Source organism: Helianthus annuus, chromosome 14, assembly GCF_002127325.2.
Source record: "Helianthus annuus cultivar XRQ/B chromosome 14, HanXRQr2.0-SUNRISE, whole genome shotgun sequence".
NCBI classification, from domain to species: domain Eukaryota; kingdom Viridiplantae; phylum Streptophyta; class Magnoliopsida; order Asterales; family Asteraceae; genus Helianthus; species Helianthus annuus.
This window is the reverse complement of record NC_035446.2, coordinates 63016910-63022909: the sequence shown is the minus strand read 5'-3', so window position 1 is coordinate 63022909 and position 6000 is coordinate 63016910.

Below are 6000 nucleotides of genomic sequence, written 5' to 3'. Positions count from 1 at the left end.
CGGACATATTGATCTCCGGGTTTTGATCCCTTGTTAAATGGAAGGTGGCGCAAAGGTTCAGGTTTCCCTTTGGGCGCGTGACTATCGCTTGTTAGTTTCTTTCTTCCTTCTGTAAGACCAATGCGCGGCCGCGCAAGGTTAGAAGGGTTGAAAGACCGGTTGGTGGTATGGTCCTATCTCTCTTTTGTGAGGTTTTTGGGACCTTACCCCTTCAAGTCCCCCCAGTCGAGTGTTGTACTTGTGCAAATAAGTGGAGCACTGGACTTAGGAGAGAGAGATGTTTTTGGGTGAGAAATCTTCTATGAGAAGGCTCCATTTTATTTTGAGGATTTTGAAAATCCTTTGTCTTTATAGGATGGTACAGCTAGGGCTGTAGGTCAGGCTGACACTGTCAGGTACATGCTGTCATCCGTGCCTTTCACGCGCGTGTGTAGACGCGTGTGTATTTTTTCTGCTCTTCTGAGGGACTGTGATATCCGGAAAAATTGCTGTGATGGTTCCCGATGCTATTTATTGCGATGAGTATATAACGTTTGGGTAACCTCCTATTGCCATCATTGTTTCGTTGAAACTTTTCCCCTACCTTTCTTTTTTTTTTTCTTTTGAAAAAAATCCGTCCTTCCTCTGTTTATGTCGATCGGAGAACATCAAGAGGGTCTTGCTGAAGAGATGTCTACTGAACTTCCACCATTGAAGTGGCCGAGGGGGTCTTTTGACGGTTTGATTCAGAATCTTAAGTTTCCGGAAAGTTGGGGTGCTCTGTACCCTGAAGAAGGGCAGACGGCGGCAGATGCTCCGTCTGGGTATATTACCCTCTTTTGGGATTTTTTCTGTGATGGCAACTTTCGTTTGCCTGCAACGACGTTTCTTTTTGACATCCTTACATTTTATAATATTCATCTTTCTCAACTGCATCCTATTGGTATGGTCAGGGTTCGACACTTTGAGTACGTGTGTCGGACTATGAATATTGAGCCGACCGTTCCTCGATTTAGGGTATTTCATCAAATGCACTGTACCCAGGGGTTTTACTCTTTTGTTCAGAGAGCTACTGCAAAGAAGGTTTTGCTCAATCCTCCGAAATCTTTCCATGATTGGAAACAGAAATTCTTCTTTATCAAGGCCGGAGTGATTCCGGTGAGGATGGTGTTGAGGGGAAAAGAAGATGTTCCTATTGAAACACTCCGGACCCCTTCTGAGGAAACTTGGTACCAGGATCTGAAGGATGTACCTAATATTGCTTTGCCGGAGAAAGCCCTTGTTGGGGCTGGGATGAGTTTAAACTGGAAGAGGGATCGGGATGACAAGCCTGTATACACAGAGGGGGGCCATGGTATGGTTTAAGTTTCTCTTTTCTTCTTCTTCTCTCTCTTTTTTTTTTTTTTGAGCCTGTCTTCTTTCTCTTGCAGTTGTTTCATTGTATGTTGTTGCCTACAAAAGAGAAGGGGGGAGAATGGGCACCATTAAGAAAAATCCTGATGAAGAATTTTGGTATGATCATATTGCAAGGAATTTTTCTCTTCCGCGGGACGCGGATTTGTCTGATCCTCCTGCTGCTGGCGCAGGTAAGATTGTGCACACTGTCCGTCTTAATTTTTTACTCGCGCCTTAATTGTTCTTTGCGCTTTATAGGTGAGTTGTCAAACTTGGGCGTAGGCCCTGAGAGGAAAAGGCGCGCTACGGTTAGTAATGTTGCGCCCAAGAAAGGTGATGCAGGAAAGACTCAATCTTTCAAAGTTAAAAATGTTGAGAAGAAAGGTATGCACCATTCTTCTGACAAGTGTGATTATGTGGTGGTTTCTGATACTTTGGAGGGTCTTACGCCTGCAGTTACTATTCGGCGACCGAAACCAGAACCGAAAGATTCTGCTGATATTCCTCCCTCCAACCCAGATGATCCAATTGACTTGGAATCTAGTCCTGAGCATTTGGTGCAAAGAGGAGCGAGCAAGAGAAAACAAACTGATACTAACGCGGAGGATCAGCCTCCTAAGAAGATTCAAAGAAAGAAGATTACTCGAAGGGGGAATCTTGACGCTTTTGTTACGGAATCTGTTCCTGGTAAGCAGCATCTTTTTTTCTTTTTACACGTTAGATTTTTATGGATTTTTACTTTTACAGTAACTCCTGCTGCTCCAACTCCCACAGACGTTCAAGCTGTGGTGCATGAAGAACTTCCTCCTACTCATCCGCACGCTTCTGCAACTGTTCAATCGAACGCTGCAGCAGGCGCTGATGACGATGCGGAGAAGCCTGTTGAAATCGAGAGGCCTGCTGATGCTGGCCTAGGTAAGGTGGATGATACGGATAATCCTTCGGCTCCTGAGGTGGTTACTCAAGATCAAGGGAGAGGGTCAACCGAAAAATTTCCTACTCATGCTCCTTCAGATACTACGCCGGAGCATGTTGAGAGGACAACAGTTGAAGAACAAGACTCATCAGCTGGTGTTAGTAAGCAATCTCCCATCCGTCCAGAGGAGACTTTGGGAGATTATTACTATCGGAGCTATTCGGAGAAAGATGCTGCTGACCTTCACGCTCCTGTCTGGAATTTGAAGAAGGGAGATAATTTTGCGGACTGGCATGTGTGCCAAGATTGGCTGCAGGGGATATTTCCGCCTGGGGAGGTCAAGTTTCAGGAAAGCCGATCTTGTGATCAGGCCTATCAGTCTTACGTTGCTGAGACCGCCTCTCATGTTTCTACCACCACCGTATTGTTCGGGAGTGGTATAATATGCATAAGGAGCAGAAATCTTTCGTGGCGGCTCAGAAGAAACTCTCCAATGATGAGAAACGTCTGGCCCAATTGATGGCGAAACTAAAAGATGATCAAGCCAAGTTTGAGGCTGAGCGGAAGACTGAGGAATGGTCTGTTGCTGGTTGGAAAAGAAAGGTCGAGGCTGAAGCTGCTCTTCTTTCTGAAGAACGAAAAAACTGGAGGAAGATTTGTGAAAAGGATAATGCGGAGAAGGCAAATCTTCGTATTATTATAAATAACCTCAAAGCTGATGTTGAAAAGCTAAAGAATCAAGATGCGGAGGTTGAGAGATTGAAGAAAGAGAAAACTGATTTGGAGGCTTTGTTGGCAGAAGCGCGTTCTCATAGGGAACGTAGCGAGCAACGGGAGGTACAAGCTTTAAGCACTCTTGTCATTAGGGATAAGGAACTAGAGGAACTTACTGCTTTGGTTTTTGACCAGGAACAACTGAAAAAGGACCTGGAGCTTGCGCGTTCTGAACATGCTGAGTCCTCTCGCCGCTTGACTGTGACCGAAGAGAAATTGGAAAATTCAGAGATGGCGCGGGTTTCGGCAGAGAGTGAGCTGGAGCCTTTAAGGAATGACTTAACCTGGCTGAAGGACCGTGGGATTGCCTGTGTAAGTTCCTACCTTATATATGCGCTTGCGTTGGCTCTTTCTCTCTTTTCTTTGTTTTAATCCGCTGTTGATTGGTTTCATAGGTTGCTGAATCTGTATTAAACTCTAAAGAGCTGGATAAGACTGTTGCGGATTTAGTGGTTGCTGCGCGGCGGGATGGTTATGCGCAAGGTTATGCAGAATGCTCCCAACATGTAACAAGTGCGCTGAAAGTTGCTTGGGATGATAGCAAGTCTGCTACCTTTGGTGTAGATACTGCGGCTGCGCTTGCTTCTATGAAGGCGGAGTTTAATAATTTACAACTCCCAGTTATGGAGTTGATAAATGTAGCGCTGCAGTCGGACGATCCGGTAACACAGCTTAAAGAAGTCTTCCCTGATGAGGAAGAAGATTTAGAGTAGGGTGAAATTTGTTTCTGAACAATTTGTGTTTTCCCCTTTTTCTTTTTGTAGGATGTATATCCTTGTTTTGTTGCGTTGTTCGTAAAAACTCGAAACACTGCCGTGTTTGAATCTTGTCAGGGCGTATTTGTACGCTGAAAGTAATATGTTTCTATTTGTTTGAATGCCTTTACAATATTTTGCATGAGTACAATTGCTTTTACTTTAAGTAAGGCGAATGAAGTTGGTATGAAGCTCGTGCGTGGAGTTTATGGTCGTTTGTGAAGTAATCACCGACCGCGAATGGAGCTTATTTTATACTACCATAATGTTTTCGTGCTTACTAAAAAGAAATTGCATGCATTTTGTAAATACAGATGATAGAAACTTTGTAATTTTTATTCATGGATAAAGCGCAGAGGCATTACAAAGTCTTAATAATTAGATGGAACTTAACTTACTCCCTGGTAGTTTTGCCATTTTTGACGTTTTTTCCTGCGGGGAAATCTGCAGAGTCCTTTAAGTCTTGGCCCGTTTGTTGGAGGTTTCTTCTCCCCGGGTGATTTGCTTTATCTCCTTGCGCATATTCTGGAGTAGATGCGTAAACTCCCCATTTTTTAGGGCTTTCTCTATCTCGGTGCGCAAGGAAATGCAATTGTTTCTGGTGTGTCCAGTATCCTTATGATATTCGCAGTACTGCGCCAGGTCCTGACCACGTTTACTCTTCATCGGGATTGGCGGTTTAAACTGATAATCCTCGGTACTCAGGACTTCCGCCAGGGTCTTTGTCAGTGGAGTCCACTGCCTTTCCCTGTTTTCATGCTTGTTATCTCTCTGAGTAGAGAGTTTGTTAATCGTTGCGCGAGCGTCTTCAGAGGAGCGACTTCCAGATGACTCGCGCCATGATTTCTTGAATCTTCGCTCGCCCGTTGTACTTAAGTCTGTGGGCCTGCTGTGTGGTGGTGGTGGTCTGTTTGTAGTAAGGTTTTTCTCCGTTTGTGCGTAAACCTTGGCCGCCGCCATTATCTTTCCCCAACTCTTGGGGAGGCCTTCTGTTCCGGATAGCACTTTGACCATGTCGTCACATCTAACCGCGTACTTAAACTGAGCACGGATTAGCTGTTCGTGGACACCACCGATCTCCAATACTTCCTTATTATATCTGGTTATAAAATCTTCCAGATTTTCATCATCTCGACGCCATATGTTCATGACATCGGACGTATCCCGCATGGAGCGCCTTTGCTGGCTGAAGTGTGTTAAGAATTTTTGGCGCAGGTCTTTCCATGACTCGATTTGCCCCGTTGGTAGATTATCAAACCAGATTCGCGCTGGCCCCGTTAATGTTTGAACAAACAAATGACACCAAAGCGGAAGAGTCCAACCGCCGACCAAACCTGCGCTGGTGAAAACTCTCAGATGATCGTCAGGATCAGTTAACCCATTGAATTTGCCGACGTTAGATGGTAATTTTGCCCTTTCTAACGGAGCCAGAGCTATCTCCAGTATAAACTTCGAGTTCTTCGCTGCTTCTGCAGGGCGGTAAACTAAGTCGTAATTATGCTCTGCCTCAGGGTTGTAAACCGCTCGAGGCCTGGATTTGTTAGAGTTTGGGTGCAGCCTGTTGAATACGCTGGTGTTTGCGCTCAAACGATACGTTTGGTCGGATTCATCGGTGTGAGCATCCCAATGGGAACCCAACCTATCATGAACTGATTGCCTTTGACGAGGCTGTGACTCATGGTGTTGTCTCTGATAGCTGTTTGTTCCATCATACGTTGATTCTTCTCGTTGGGAAGCATGAGCTCTAGATCCCGGCCTTCGCGATTGTGTTACGGGAGCGGTTTGAGCACATAATTGTGTATATACTGCATTTAATGCTCCTTGTGACCGGACATACCATGATATCGGAGTTTCCCCCGGTGGTAGAATTGATTGGGCGGGATTTGCGGGAAATATCCCTAGAGTAACAGGGTTATTTGCTCCATTAGATTGGACCTCATTATCGTCTGAGGCCTCTTCAACCATCCCTTCGACTGGTAAATTGTTTCCGACATTTGGTCGAGGACCAGGCTGTCGGTGAGAAGATGAATTTTCTGCCATATGCAAAAAACAGAAAAATGAAATGAACTGAACCGAAACGAGATAGAAACTAGAAAAACTGAGAAAAACGGTGGGCGCCAATGAAGAAACACTAGATAAATGGTCGGAACCGAGATATCTAGGGGGTTTGAATCCGCATAA